Here is a 14,884-nt window from a genome sequence, read left to right as displayed (position 1 = left end):
CAATACAGTCCTCCCAGTCACAGGGAAGCGCTGACAGTACAGACCTCCCAGTCACAGCGGGGGGCTGACAGTGCAGACCTCCCAGTCACAGGGGGGCGCTGACAGTACAGTCCTCCCAGTCACAGGGGGGCGCTGACAGTACAGACCTCCCAGTCACAGGGGGGCGCTGACAGTACAGACCTCCCAGTCACAGGGGGGCGCTGACAGTACAGACCTCCCAGTCACAGGGGGCGCTGACAGTACAGTCCTCCCAGTCACAGGGGGGCGCTGACAGTACAGACCTCCCAAGTCACAGGGGGGCGTTGACAGTACAGACCTCCCAGTCACAGGGGGCGCTGACAGTACAGTCCTCCCAGTCACAGGGGGGCGCTGACAGTACAGACCTCCCAGTCACAGGGGGGCGCTGACAGTACAGACCTCCCAGTCACAGGGGGGCGCTGACAGTACAGTCCTCCCAGTCACAGGGGGGCGCTGACAGTACAGACCTCCCAGTCACAGCGGGGGGCTGACAGTGCAGACCTCCCAGTCACAGGGGGGCGCTGACAGTACAGACCTCCCATTCACAGGGGGGCGCTGACAGTACAGACCTCCCAGTCACAGCGGGGGGCTGACAGTGCAGACCTCCCAGTCACAGGGGGGCGCTGACAGTACAGACCTCCCAGTCACAGGGGGGCGCTGACAGTACAGACCTCCCATTCACAGGGGGGGGCTGACAGTACAGACCTCCCAGTCACAGGGGGGCGCTGACAGTACAGACCTCCCAAGTCACAGGGGGGCGCTGACAGTACAGTCCTCCCAGTCACAGGGGGGCGCTGACAGTACAGACCTCCCAGTCACAGGGGGGCGCTGACAGTACAGACCTCCCAGTCACAGGGGGGCGCTGACAGTACAGACCTCCCAGTCACAGGGGGGCGCTGACAGTACAGACCTCCCAGTCACAGGGGGGCGCTGACAGTACAGTCCTCCCAGTCACAGGGGGGCGCTGACAGTACAGACCTCCCAGTCACAGCGGGGGGCTGACAGTGCAGACCTCCCAGTCACAGGGGGGCGCTGACAGTACAGACCTCCCAGTCACAGGGGGGCGCTGACAGTACAGACCTCCCAGTCACAGGGGGGTGCTAACAGTACAGACCTCCCAGTCACAGGGGGGCACTGACAGTACAGACCTCCCAGTCACAGGGGGGCGCTGACAGTACAGACCTCCCATTCACAGGGGGGGTGCTGACAGTACAGACCTCCCATTCACAGGGGGGGGGCTGACAGTACAGACCTCCCAGTCACAGCGGGGGGCGCTGACAGTACAGACCTCCCAGTCACAGGGGGGCGCTGACAGTACAGACCTCCCAAGTCACAGGGGGGCGTTGACAGTACAGACCTCCCAGTCACAGGGGGGCGCTGACAGTACAGACCTCCCAGTCACAGCGGGGGGCGCTGACAGTACAGACCTCCCAGTCACAGGGGGCGCTGACAGTACAGTCCTCCCAGTCACAGGGGGGCGCTGACAGTGCAGACCTCCCAGTCACAGGGGGGGCGCTGACAGTACAGACCTCCCAGTCACAGGGGGGCGCTGACAGTACGGACCTCCCAAGTCACAGGGGGGCGTTGACAGTACAGACCTCCCAGTCACAGGGGGCGCTGACAGTACAGTCCTCCCAGTCACAGGGGGGCGCTGACAGTACAGACCTCCCAGTCACAGGGGGGCACTGACAGTACAGACCTCCCAGTCACAGGGGGGCGCTGACAGTACAGTCCTCCCAGTCACAGGGGGGCGCTGACAGTACAGACCTCCCAGTCACAGGGGGGCGCTGACAGTACAGACCTCCCAGTCACAGGGGGGCGCTGACAGTACAGACCTCCCAGTCACAAGGGGGCGCTGACAGTACAGACCTCCCAGTCACAGGGGGGGGCGCTGACAGTACAGACCTCCCAGTCACAGGGGGGCGCTGACAGTACAGACCTCCCAGTCACAGGGGGGCGCTGACAGTACAGACCTCCCAGTCACAGGGGACGCTGACAGTACAGTCCTCCCAGTCACAGGGGGGCGCTGACAGTACAGACCTCCCAGTCACAGGGGGGCGCTGACAGTACAGACCTCCCAGTCACAGGGGGACGCTGACAGTACAGATCTCCCAGTCACAGGGGGGCGCTGACAGTACAGACCTCCCAGTCACAGGGGGGTCGCTGACAGTACAGACCTCCCAGTCACAGGGGGGTCGCTGACAGACCTCCCAGTCACAGGGAGGGCGCTGATAGACCTCCCAGTCACAGGGGGCCGCTGACAGTACAGACCTCCCAGTCACAGGGGGGCGCTGTCAGTACAGACCTCCCAGTCACAGGGGGGCGCTGACAGTACAGACCTCCCAGTCACAGGGGGGGCACTGACAGTGCAGACCTCCCAGTCACAGGGCGGCGCTGACAGTACAGACCTCCCAGTCACAGCGGGGGGCTGACAGTACAGACCTCCCAGTCACAGGGGGGGCGCTGACAGTACAGACCTCCCAGTCACAGGGGGGCGCTGACAGTACAGTCCTCCCAGTCACAGGGGGCGCCGACAGTCCTCCCAGTCACAGGGGGCGCCGACAGTCCTCCCAGTCACAGGGCGGCGCTGACAGTACTCCCAGTCACAGGGCGGCGCTGACAGTCCTCCCAGTCACAGGGCGGCGCTGACAGTCCTCCCAGTCACAAGGGGCACTGACAGTCCTCCCAGTCACAGGGGGCGCCGACAGTCCTCCCAGTCACAGGGGGCGCCGACAGTCCTCCCATTCACAGGGGTCGCTGACAGTCCTCCCAGTCACAGGGCGGCGCTGACAGTACTCCCAGTCACAGGGCGGCGCTGACAGTCCTCCCAGTCACAGGGCGGCGCTGACAGTCCTCCCAGTCACAGGGGGCGCTGACAGTCCTCCCAGTCACAGGGGGCGCTGACAGTCCTCCCATTCACAGGGGGCGCTGACAGTCCTCCCAGTCACAGGGGGCGCCGACGGTCCTCCCAGTCAAAGGTCGGCGCTGACAGTCCTCCCAGTCACAGGGGGCGCTGACAGTCCTCCCAGTCACAGGGCTGCGCTGACAGTCCTCCCAGTCACAGGGCGGCGCTGACAGTCCTCCCAGTCACACGGGGCACTGACAGTCCTCCCAGTCACAGGGGGCACTGACAGTACTCCCACTGACAGGGGTCGCTGACAGTCCTCCCAGTCACAGGGGGCGCTGACAGTCCTCCCAGTCACAGGAGGGCGCTGAGTCCTCCCAGTCACAAGGAGCGCTGACAGTACTCCCAGTCACAGGAGGGGTCGCTGACAGTCCTCCCAGTCACAGGGGGCGCTGACAGTCCTCCCAGTCACAAGGAGCGCTGACAGTCCTCCCAGTCACAGGGGGCGCTGACAGTACGCCCAGTCACAGGAGGGCGCTGACAGTCCTCCCAGTCACAGGAGGCGCTGACAGTACGCCCAGTCACAGGGGGCGCTGACAGTCCTCCCAGTCACAGGGGGCGCTGACAGTACTCCCAGTCACAGGGGGCGCTGACAGTCCTCCCAGTCACAGGGGGCGCTGACAGTCCTCCCAGTCACAGGGGGCGCTGACAGTCCTCCCAGTCACAGGGGGCGCTGACAGTCCTCCCAGTCACAGGGGGCGCTGACAGTCCTCTCAGTCACAGGGGGGGCACTGACAGTCCTCCCAGTCACAGGGGGTGCTGACAGTACTCCCAGTCACAGGGGGCGCTGACTGTCCTCCCAGTCACAGGGGGCGCTGACAGTACTCCCAGTCACAGGGGGCGCTGACAGTCCTCCCAGTAACAGGGGGCGCTGACAGACCTCCCAGTCACGGCGGGCGCTGACAGACCTCCCAGTCACAGTGGGGCGCTGACAGTCCTCCCAGTCACAGGGGGCGCTGACAGTCCTCCCAGTCACAAGGGGCGCTGACAGTCCTCCCATTCACAGGGGGCGCTGACAGTCCTCCCAGTCACAGGGGGCGCTGACAGACCTCCCAGTCACAGGGGAGCGCTGACAGTCCTCCCAGTCACGGCGGGCGCTGACAGACCTCCCAGTCACAGGGGGCGCTGACAGTCCTCCCATTCACAGAGGGCGCTGACAGACCTCCCAGTCACAAGAGGCGCTGACAGTCCTCCCATTCACAGGGGGCGCTGACAGACCTCCCAGTCACAGGGGGCGCTGACAGTCCTCCCATTCACAGAGGGCGCTGACAGACCTCCCAGTCACAAGAGGCGCTGACAGTCCTCCCATTCACAAGGAGCGCTGACAGTCCTCCCAGTCACAGGGGGCGCTGACAGTCCTCCCAGTCACAGGGGGCGCTGACAGTCCTCCCAGTCACAGGGGTCGCTGACAGTCCTCTCAGTCACAAGGGGCGCTGACAGTCCTCCCAGTCACAGGGGGCGCTGACAGTCCTCCCAGTCACAGGGGGCGCTGACAGTCCTCTCAGTCACAAGGGGCGCTGACAGTCCTCCCAGTCACAAAGGGCGCTGACAGTCCTCCCAGTCACAGGGGTCGCTGACAGTCCTCCCAGTCACAGGGGTCGCTGACAGTCCTCCCAGTGACAGGGGGCGCTGACAGTCCTCCCAGTCACAGGGGGGCGCTGACAGTCCTCCCAGTGACAGGGGGCGCTGACAGTGCAGACCTCCCAGTCACAGGGGGGGCGCTGACAGTACAGACCTCCCAGTCACAGGGGGGCGCTGACAGTACAGTCCTCCCAGTCACAGGGGGGTGCTGACAGTACAGACCTCCCAGTCACAGGAGGGCGCTGACAGTACAGTCCTCCCAGTCACAAGGGGGCGCTGACAGTACAGACCTCCCAGTCACAGGGGGGCGCTGACAGTACAGTCCTCCCAGTCACAGGGGGGCACTGAAAGTACAGACCTCCCAGTCACAGGGGGGCGCTGACAGTACAGACCTCCCAGTCACAGTGGGACACTGACAGTACAGACCTCCCAGTCACAGGGGGGCGCTGACAGTACAGTCCTCCCAGTCACAGGGGGGCGCTGACAGTACAGACCTCCCAGTCACAGGGGGGCACTGACAGTACAGACCTCCCAGTCACAGGGGGGCGCTGACAGTACAGTCCTCCCAGTCACAGGGGGGCGCTGACAGTACAGACCTCCCAGTCACAGGGGGGCGCTGAAAGTACAGACCTCCCAGTCACAGGGGGGCGCTGACAGTACAGACCTCCCAGACACAGGGGGTGCGCTGACAGTACAGTCCTCCCAGTCACAGGGGGGCTGACAGTACAGACCTCCCAGTCACAGGGGGGCGCTGACAGTACAGACCTCCCAGTCACAGGGGGGTGCTGACAGTACAGACCTCCCAGTCACAGGGGGGGGGCGCTGACAGTACAGACCTCCCAGTCACAGGGGGGCGCTGACAGTACAGACCTCCCAGTCACAGGGGGGCGCTGACAGTACAGACCTCCCAGTCACAGGGGGGCGCTGACAGTACAGACCTCCCAGTCACAGGGGGGCGCTGACAGTACAGTCCTCCCAGTCACAGGGGGGGGCTGACAGTACAGACCTCCCAGTCACAGGGGGGCGCTGACAGGTACAGACCTCCCAGTCACAGGGGGGCGCTGACAGTACAGACCTCCCAGTCACAGGGGGGCGCTGACAGTACAGTCCTCCCAGTCACAGGGGGGCGCTGACAGTACAGTCCTCCCAGTCACAGGGGGGCGCTGACAGTACAGTCCTCCCAGTCACAGGGGGGCGCTGACAGTACAGACCTCCCAGTCACAGGGGGGCGCTGACAGTACAGACCTCCCAGTCACAGGGGGGCGCTGACAGTACAGACCTCCCAGTCACAGGGGGGCGCTGACAGTACAGACCTCCCAGTCACAGGGGGGCGCTGACAGTACAGACCTCCCAGTCACAGGGGGGCGCTGACAGTACAGTCCTCCCAGTCACAGGGGGGCGCTGACAGTACAGACCTCCCAGTCACAGGGGGGCGCTGACAGTACAGTCCTCCCAGTCACAGGGGGGCGCTGACAGTAAAGTCCTCCCAGTCACAGGGGGGCGCTGACAGTACAGTCCTCCCAGTCACAGGGGGGCGCTGACAGTACAGTCCTCCCAGTCACAGGGGGGGGGGGGGGCTGACAGTACAGACCTCCCAGTCACAGGGGGGGCGCTGACAGTACAGACCTCCCAGTCACAGGGGGGCGCTGACAGTACAGACCTCCCAGTCACAGGGGGGCGCTGACAGTACAGACCTCCCAGTCACAGGGGGGCGCTGACAGTACAGACCTCCCAGTCACAGGGGGGCGCTGACAGTACAGTCCTCCCAGTCACAGGGGGGCGCTGACAGTACAGACCTCCCAGTCACAGGGGGGCGCTGACAGTACAGACCTCCCAGTCACAGGGGGGGCGCTGACAGTACAGACCTCCCAGTCACAGGGGGGCGCTGACAGTACAGTCCTCCCAGTCACAGGGGGGCGCTGACAGTACAGACCTCCCAGTCACAGGGGGGCGCTGACAGTACAGACCTCCCAGTCACAGGGGGCGCTGACAGTACAGACCTCCCAGTCACAGGGGGGCGCTGACAGTACAGACCTCCCAGTCACAGGGGGGGGGCGCTGACAGTACAGACCTCCCAGTCACGGGGGGGCGCTGACAGTACAGTCCTCCCAGTCACAGGGGGGCGCTGACAGTACAGACCTCCCAGTCACAGGGGGGCACTGACAGTACAGACCTCCCAGTCACCGGGGGGCGCTGACAGTACAGACCTCCCAGTCACCGGGGGGCGCTCACAGTACAGACCTCCCAGTCACAGGGGGGCGCTGACAGTACAGACCTCCCAGTCACAGGGGGGCGCTGACAGTACAGTCCTCCCAGTCACAGGGGGGCGCTCACAGTACAGACCTCCCAGTCACAGGGGGGGGGGGGGCTGACAGTACAGTCCTCCCAGTCACAGGGGGGCGCTGACAGTACAGACCTCCCAGTCACAGGGTGGGGGGCTGACAGTACAGTCCTCCCAGTCACAGGGGGGCGCTCACAGTACAGACCTCCCAGTCACAGGGGGGGGGGGCTGACAGTACAGTCCTCCCAGTCACAGGGGGGCGCTGACAGTACAGACCTCCCAGTCACAGGGGGGCGCTGACAGTACAGACCTCCCAGTCACAGGGGGGCGCTGACAGTACAGACCTCCCAGTCACAGGGGGGCGCTGACAGTACAGACCTCCCAGTCACAGGGTGCGCTGACAGTACAGACCTCCCAGTCACAGGGGGGCGCTGACAGTGCGGACCTCCCAGTCACAGGGGGGCGCTGACAGTACTGTCCTCCCAGTCACAGGGGGGCGCTGACAGTACAGACCTCCCAGTCACAGGGGGGCGCTGACAGTACAGACCTCCCAGTCACAGGGGGGCGCTGACAGTACAGACCTCCCAGTCACAGGGGGGCGCTGACAGTACAGTCCTCCCAGTCACAGGGGGGCGCTGACAGTACAGACCTCCCAGTCACAGGGGGGCGCTGACAGTACAGACCTCCCAGTCACAGGGGGGCGCTGACAGTACAGTCCTCCCAGTCACAGGGGGGCGCTGACAGTACAGTCCTCCCAGTCACAGGGGGGCGCTGACAGTACAGACCTCCCAGTCACAAGGGGGCGCTGACAGACCTCCCAGTCACAGGGGGGGGCTGACAGTACAGACCTCCCAGTCACAGGGGGGCGCTGACAGTGCGGACCTCCCAGTCACAGGGGGGCGCTGACAGTACAGTCCTCCCAGTCACAGGGGGGGGGCGCTGACAGTACAGACCTCCCAGTCACAGGGGGCGCTGACAGTACAGACCTCCTAGTCACAGGGGGGGCGCTGACAGTACAGTCCTCCCAGTCACAGGGGGGGGGCTGACAGTACAGACCTCCCAGTCACAGGGGGCGCTGACAGTACAGACCTCCCAGTCACAGGGGGGGGGCTGACAGTACAGACCTCCCAGTCACAGGGGGGGCGCTGACAGTACAGACCTCCCAGTCACAGGGGGGCGCTGACAGTACAGTCCTCCCAGTCACAGGGAGGGCGCTGACAGTACAGACCTCCCAGTCACAGGGGGGCGCTGACAGTACAGACCTCCCAGTCACAGGGGGCGCTGACAGTACAGACCTCCCAGTCACAGGGGGGCGCTGACAGTACAGACCTCCCAGTCACAGGGGGGCGCTGACAGTACAGACCTCCCAGTCACAGGGGGGCGCTGACAGTACAGACCTCCCAGTCACAGGGGGGCGCTGACAGTACAGTCCTCCCAGTCACAGGGGGGCGCTGACAGTACAGACCTCCCAGTCACAGGGGGGCGCTGACAGTACAGACCTCCCAGTCACAGGGGGGCGCTGACAGTACAGACCTCCCAGTCACAGGGGGCGCTGACAGTACAGACCTCCCAGTCACAGGGGGGCGCTGACAGTACAGACCTCCCAGTCACAGGGGGGCGCTGACAGTACAGTCCTCCCAGTCACAGGGGGGCGCTGACAGTACAGACCTCCCAGTCACAAGGGGGCGCTGACAGACCTCCCAGTCACAGGGGGGCGCTGACAGTACAGACCTCCCAGTCACAGGGGGGCGCTGACAGTACAGACCTCCCAGTCACAGGGGGGCGCTGACAGTACAGTCCTCCCAGTCACAGGGGGCGCTGACAGTACAGACCTCCCAGTCACAGGGGGGCGCTGACAGTACAGACCTCCCAGTCACAGGGGGGCGCTGACAGTACAGTCCTCCCAGTCACAGGGGGGGGGCGCTGACAGTACAGACCTCCCAGTCACAGGGGGCGCTGACAGTACAGACCTCCTAGTCACAGGGGGGGCGCTGACAGTACAGTCCTCCCAGTCACAGGGGGGGGGGCTGACAGTACAGACCTCCCAGTCACAGGGGGCGCTGACAGTACAGACCTCCCAGTCACAGGGGGGGGGCTGACAGTACAGACCTCCCAGTCACAGGGGGGGCGCTGACAGTACAGACCTCCCAGTCACAGGGGGGCGCTGACAGTACAGTCCTCCCAGTCACAGGGAGGGCGCTGACAGTACAGACCTCCCAGTCACAGGGGGGCGCTGACAGTACAGACCTCCCAGTCACAGGGGGGCGCTGACAGTACAGAGCTCCCAGTCACAGGGGGGCGCTGACAGTACAGACCTCCCAGTCACAGGGGGGGGCGCTGACAGTACAGACCTCCCAGTCACAGGGGGGCGCTGACAGTACAGACCTCCCAGTCACAGGGGCGCGCTGACAGTACAGTCCTCCCAGTCACAGGGGGGCGCTGACAGTACAGTCCTCCCAGTCACAGGGGGGCGCTGACAGTACAGACCTCCCAGTCACAGGGGGGGCGCTGACAGTACAGACCTCCCAGTCACAGGGGGGCGCTGACAGTACAGACCTCCCAGTCACAGGGGGGCGCTGACAGTACAGTCCTCCCAGTCACAGGGGGGCGCTGACAGTACAGACCTCCCAGTCACAAGGGGGCGCTGACAGACCTCCCAGTCACAGGGGGGCGCTGACAGTACAGACCTCCCAGTCACAGGGGGGCGCTGACAGTGCGGACCTCCCAGTCACAGGGGGGCGCTGACAGTACAGTCCTCCCAGTCACAGGGGGGGGGGGCGCTGACAGTACAGACCTCCCAGTCACAGGGGGCGCTGACAGTACAGACCTCCTAGTCACAGGGGGGGCGCTGACAGTACAGTCCTCCCAGTCACAGGGGGGGGGGCTGACAGTACAGACCTCCCAGTCACAGGGGGCGCTGACAGTACAGACCTCCCAGTCACAGGGGGGGGGCTGACAGTACAGTCCTCCCAGTCACAGGGGGGCGCTGACAGTACAGACCTCCCAGTCACAGGGGGGGCGCTGACAGTACAGACCTCCCAGTCACAGGGGGGCGCTGACAGTACAGTCCTCCCAGTCACAGGGGGGCGCTGACAGTACAGTCCTCCCAGTCACAGGGGGGCGCTGACAGTACAGACCTCCCAGTCACAGGGGGGCGCTGACAGTACAGACCTCCCAGTCACAGGGGGGCGCTGACAGTACAGAGCTCCCAGTCACAGGGGGGCGCTGACAGTACAGACCTCCCAGTCACAGGGGGGGGCGCTGACAGTACAGACCTCCCAGTCACAGGGGGGCGCTGACAGTACAGTCCTCCCAGTCACAGGGGGGCGCTGACAGTACAGACCTCCCAGTCACAGGGGGGCGCTGACAGTACAGTCCTCCCAGTCACAGGGGGGCGCTGACAGTACAGACCTCCCAGTCACAGGGGGGCGCTGACAGTACAGTCCTCCCAGTCACAGGGGGGCGCTGACAGTACAGACCTCCCAGTCACAGGGGGGCGCTGACAGTACAGACCTCCCAGTCACAGGGGGGCGCTGACAGTACAGACCTCCCAGTCACAGGGGGGCGCTGACAGTACAGACCTCCCAGTCACAGGGGGGCGCTTACAGTACAGTCCTCCCAGTCACAGGGGGGCGCTGACAGTACAGACCTCCCAGTCACAGCGGGGGGCTGACAGTGCAGACCTCCCAGTCACAGGGGGGCGCTGACAGTACAGACCTCCCAGTCACAGGGGGGCGCTGACAGTACAGACCTCCCAGTCACAGGGGGGCGCTGACAGTACAGACCTCCCAGTCACAGGGGTGGGGGGCGCTGACAGTACAGAGCTCCCAGTCACAGGGGGGCGCTGACAGTACAGACCTTCCAGTCACAGGGGCGGGGGGCGCTGACAGTACAGTCCTCCCAGTCACAGGGCGGCGCTGACAATACAGTCCTCCCAGTCACAGGGGGGCGCTGACAGTACAGACCTCCCAGTCACAGGGGGGCGCTGACAGTACAGACCTCCCAGTCACAGGGGGGCTCTGACAGTACAGACCTCCCAGTCACAGGGGGGCGCTGACAGTACAGACCTCCCAGTCACAGGGGGGCGCTGACAGGACAGTCCTCCCAGTCACAGGGGGGCGCTGACAGTACAGACCTCCCAGTCACAGGGGGGGCTGACAGTGCAGACCTCCCAGTCACAGGGGGGCGCTGACAGTACAGACCTCCCAGTCACAGGGGGGCGCTGACAGGACAGTCCTCCCAGTCACAGGGGGGCGCTGACAGGACAGTCCTCCCAGTCACAGGGGGGCGCTGACAATACAGTCCTCCCAGTCACAGGGAAGCGCTGACAGTACAGACCTCCCAGTCACAGCGGGGGGCTGACAGTGCAGACCTCCCAGTCACAGGGGGGCGCTGACAGTACAGTCCTCCCAGTCACAGGGGGGCGCTGACAGTACAGACCTCCCAGTCACAGGGGGGCGCTGACAGTACAGACCTCCCAGTCACAGGGGGGCGCTGACAGTACAGACCTCCCAGTCACAGGGGGCGCTGACAGTACAGTCCTCCCAGTCACAGGGGGGCGCTGACAGTACAGACCTCCCAAGTCACAGGGGGGCGTTGACAGTACAGACCTCCCAGTCACAGGGGGCGCTGACAGTACAGTCCTCCCAGTCACAGGGGGGCGCTGACAGTACAGACCTCCCAGTCACAGGGGGGCGCTGACAGTACAGACCTCCCAGTCACAGGGGGGCGCTGACAGTACAGTCCTCCCAGTCACAGGGGGGCGCTGACAGTACAGACCTCCCAGTCACAGCGGGGGGCTGACAGTGCAGACCTCCCAGTCACAGGGGGGCGCTGACAGTACAGACCTCCCATTCACAGGGGGGCGCTGACAGTACAGACCTCCCAGTCACAGCGGGGGGCTGACAGTGCAGACCTCCCAGTCACAGGGGGGCGCTGACAGTACAGACCTCCCAGTCACAGGGGGGCGCTGACAGTACAGACCTCCCATTCACAGGGGGGGGCTGACAGTACAGACCTCCCAGTCACAGGGGGGCGCTGACAGTACAGACCTCCCAAGTCACAGGGGGGCGCTGACAGTACAGTCCTCCCAGTCACAGGGGGGCGCTGACAGTACAGACCTCCCAGTCACAGGGGGGCGCTGACAGTACAGACCTCCCAGTCACAGGGGGGCGCTGACAGTACAGACCTCCCAGTCACAGGGGGGCGCTGACAGTACAGACCTCCCAGTCACAGGGGGGCGCTGACAGTACAGTCCTCCCAGTCACAGGGGGGCGCTGACAGTACAGACCTCCCAGTCACAGCGGGGGCTGACAGTGCAGACCTCCCAGTCACAGGGGGGCGCTGACAGTACAGACCTCCCAGTCACAGGGGGGCGCTGACAGTACAGACCTCCCAGTCACAGGGGGGTGCTAACAGTACAGACCTCCCAGTCACAGGGGGGCACTGACAGTACAGACCTCCCAGTCACAGGGGGGCGCTGACAGTACAGACCTCCCATTCACAGGGGGGGTGCTGACAGTACAGACCTCCCATTCACAGGGGGGGGGCTGACAGTACAGACCTCCCAGTCACAGCGGGGGGCGCTGACAGTACAGACCTCCCAGTCACAGGGGGGCGCTGACAGTACAGACCTCCCAAGTCACAGGGGGGCGTTGACAGTACAGACCTCCCAGTCACAGGGGGGCGCTGACAGTACAGACCTCCCAGTCACAGCGGGGGGCGCTGACAGTACAGACCTCCCAGTCACAGGGGGCGCTGACAGTACAGTCCTCCCAGTCACAGGGGGGCGCTGACAGTGCAGACCTCCCAGTCACAGGGGGGGCGCTGACAGTACAGACCTCCCAGTCACAGGGGGGCGCTGACAGTACGGACCTCCCAAGTCACAGGGGGGCGTTGACAGTACAGACCTCCCAGTCACAGGGGGCGCTGACAGTACAGTCCTCCCAGTCACAGGGGGGCGCTGACAGTACAGACCTCCCAGTCACAGGGGGGCACTGACAGTACAGACCTCCCAGTCACAGGGGGGCGCTGACAGTACAGTCCTCCCAGTCACAGGGGGGCGCTGACAGTACAGACCTCCCAGTCACAGGGGGGCGCTGACAGTACAGACCTCCCAGTCACAGGGGGGGCGCTGACAGTACAGACCTCCCAGTCACAAGGGGGCGCTGACAGTACAGACCTCCCAGTCACAGGGGGGGCGCTGACAGTACAGACCTCCCAGTCACAGGGGGGCGCTGACAGTACAGACCTCCCAGTCACAGGGGGGCGCTGACAGTACAGACCTCCCAGTCACAGGGGACGCTGACAGTACAGTCCTCCCAGTCACAGGGGGGCGCTGACAGTACAGACCTCCCAGTCACAGGGGGGCGCTGACAGTACAGACCTCCCAGTCACAGGGGGACGCTGACAGTACAGATCTCCCAGTCACAGGGGGGCGCTGACAGTACAGACCTCCCAGTCACAGGGGGGTCGCTGACAGTACAGACCTCCCAGTCACAGGGGGGTCGCTGACAGACCTCCCAGTCACAGGGAGGGCGCTGATAGACCTCCCAGTCACAGGGGGCCGCTGACAGTACAGACCTCCCAGTCACAGGGGGGCGCTGTCAGTACAGACCTCCCAGTCACAGGGGGGCGCTGACAGTACAGACCTCCCAGTCACAGGGGGGGCACTGACAGTGCAGACCTCCCAGTCACAGGGCGGCGCTGACAGTACAGACCTCCCAGTCACAGCGGGGGGCTGACAGTACAGACCTCCCAGTCACAGGGGGGGCGCTGACAGTACAGACCTCCCAGTCACAGGGGGGCGCTGACAGTACAGTCCTCCCAGTCACAGGGGGCGCCGACAGTCCTCCCAGTCACAGGGGGCGCCGACAGTCCTCCCAGTCACAGGGCGGCGCTGACAGTACTCCCAGTCACAGGGCGGCGCTGACAGTCCTCCCAGTCACAGGGCGGCGCTGACAGTCCTCCCAGTCACAAGGGGCACTGACAGTCCTCCCAGTCACAGGGGGCGCCGACAGTCCTCCCAGTCACAGGGGGCGCCGACAGTCCTCCCATTCACAGGGGTCGCTGACAGTCCTCCCAGTCACAGGGCGGCGCTGACAGTACTCCCAGTCACAGGGCGGCGCTGACAGTCCTCCCAGTCACAGGGCGGCGCTGACAGTCCTCCCAGTCACAGGGGGCGCTGACAGTCCTCCCAGTCACAGGGGGCGCTGACAGTCCTCCCATTCACAGGGGGCGCTGACAGTCCTCCCAGTCACAGGGGGCGCCGACGGTCCTCCCAGTCAAAGGTCGGCGCTGACAGTCCTCCCAGTCACAGGGGGCGCTGACAGTCCTCCCAGTCACAGGGCTGCGCTGACAGTCCTCCCAGTCACAGGGCGGCGCTGACAGTCCTCCCAGTCACACGGGGCACTGACAGTCCTCCCAGTCACAGGGGGCACTGACAGTACTCCCACTGACAGGGGTCGCTGACAGTCCTCCCAGTCACAGGGGGCGCTGACAGTCCTCCCAGTCACAGGAGGGCGCTGAGTCCTCCCAGTCACAAGGAGCGCTGACAGTACTCCCAGTCACAGGAGGGGTCGCTGACAGTCCTCCCAGTCACAGGGGGCGCTGACAGTCCTCCCAGTCACAAGGAGCGCTGACAGTCCTCCCAGTCACAGGGGGCGCTGACAGTACGCCCAGTCACAGGAGGGCGCTGACAGTCCTCCCAGTCACAGGAGGCGCTGACAGTACGCCCAGTCACAGGGGGCGCTGACAGTCCTCCCAGTCACAGGGGGCGCTGACAGTACTCCCAGTCACAGGGGGCGCTGACAGTCCTCCCAGTCACAGGGGGCGCTGACAGTCCTCCCAGTCACAGGGGGCGCTGACAGTCCTCCCAGTCACAGGGGGCGCTGACAGTCCTCCCAGTCACAGGGGGCGCTGACAGTCCTCTCAGTCACAGGGGGGGCACTGACAGTCCTCCCAGTCACAGGGGGTGCTGACAGTACTCCCAGTCACAGGGGGCGCTGACAGACCTCCCAGTCACAGGGGGCGCTGACAGTACTCCCAGTCACAGGGGGCGCTGACAGTCCTCCCAGTAACAGGGGGCGCTGACAGACCTC

This window comes from Pristiophorus japonicus, chromosome 23, assembly GCF_044704955.1.
Source record: "Pristiophorus japonicus isolate sPriJap1 chromosome 23, sPriJap1.hap1, whole genome shotgun sequence".
NCBI classification, from domain to species: domain Eukaryota; kingdom Metazoa; phylum Chordata; class Chondrichthyes; family Pristiophoridae; genus Pristiophorus; species Pristiophorus japonicus.
Note: the sequence above shows the minus strand (reverse complement) of the source record.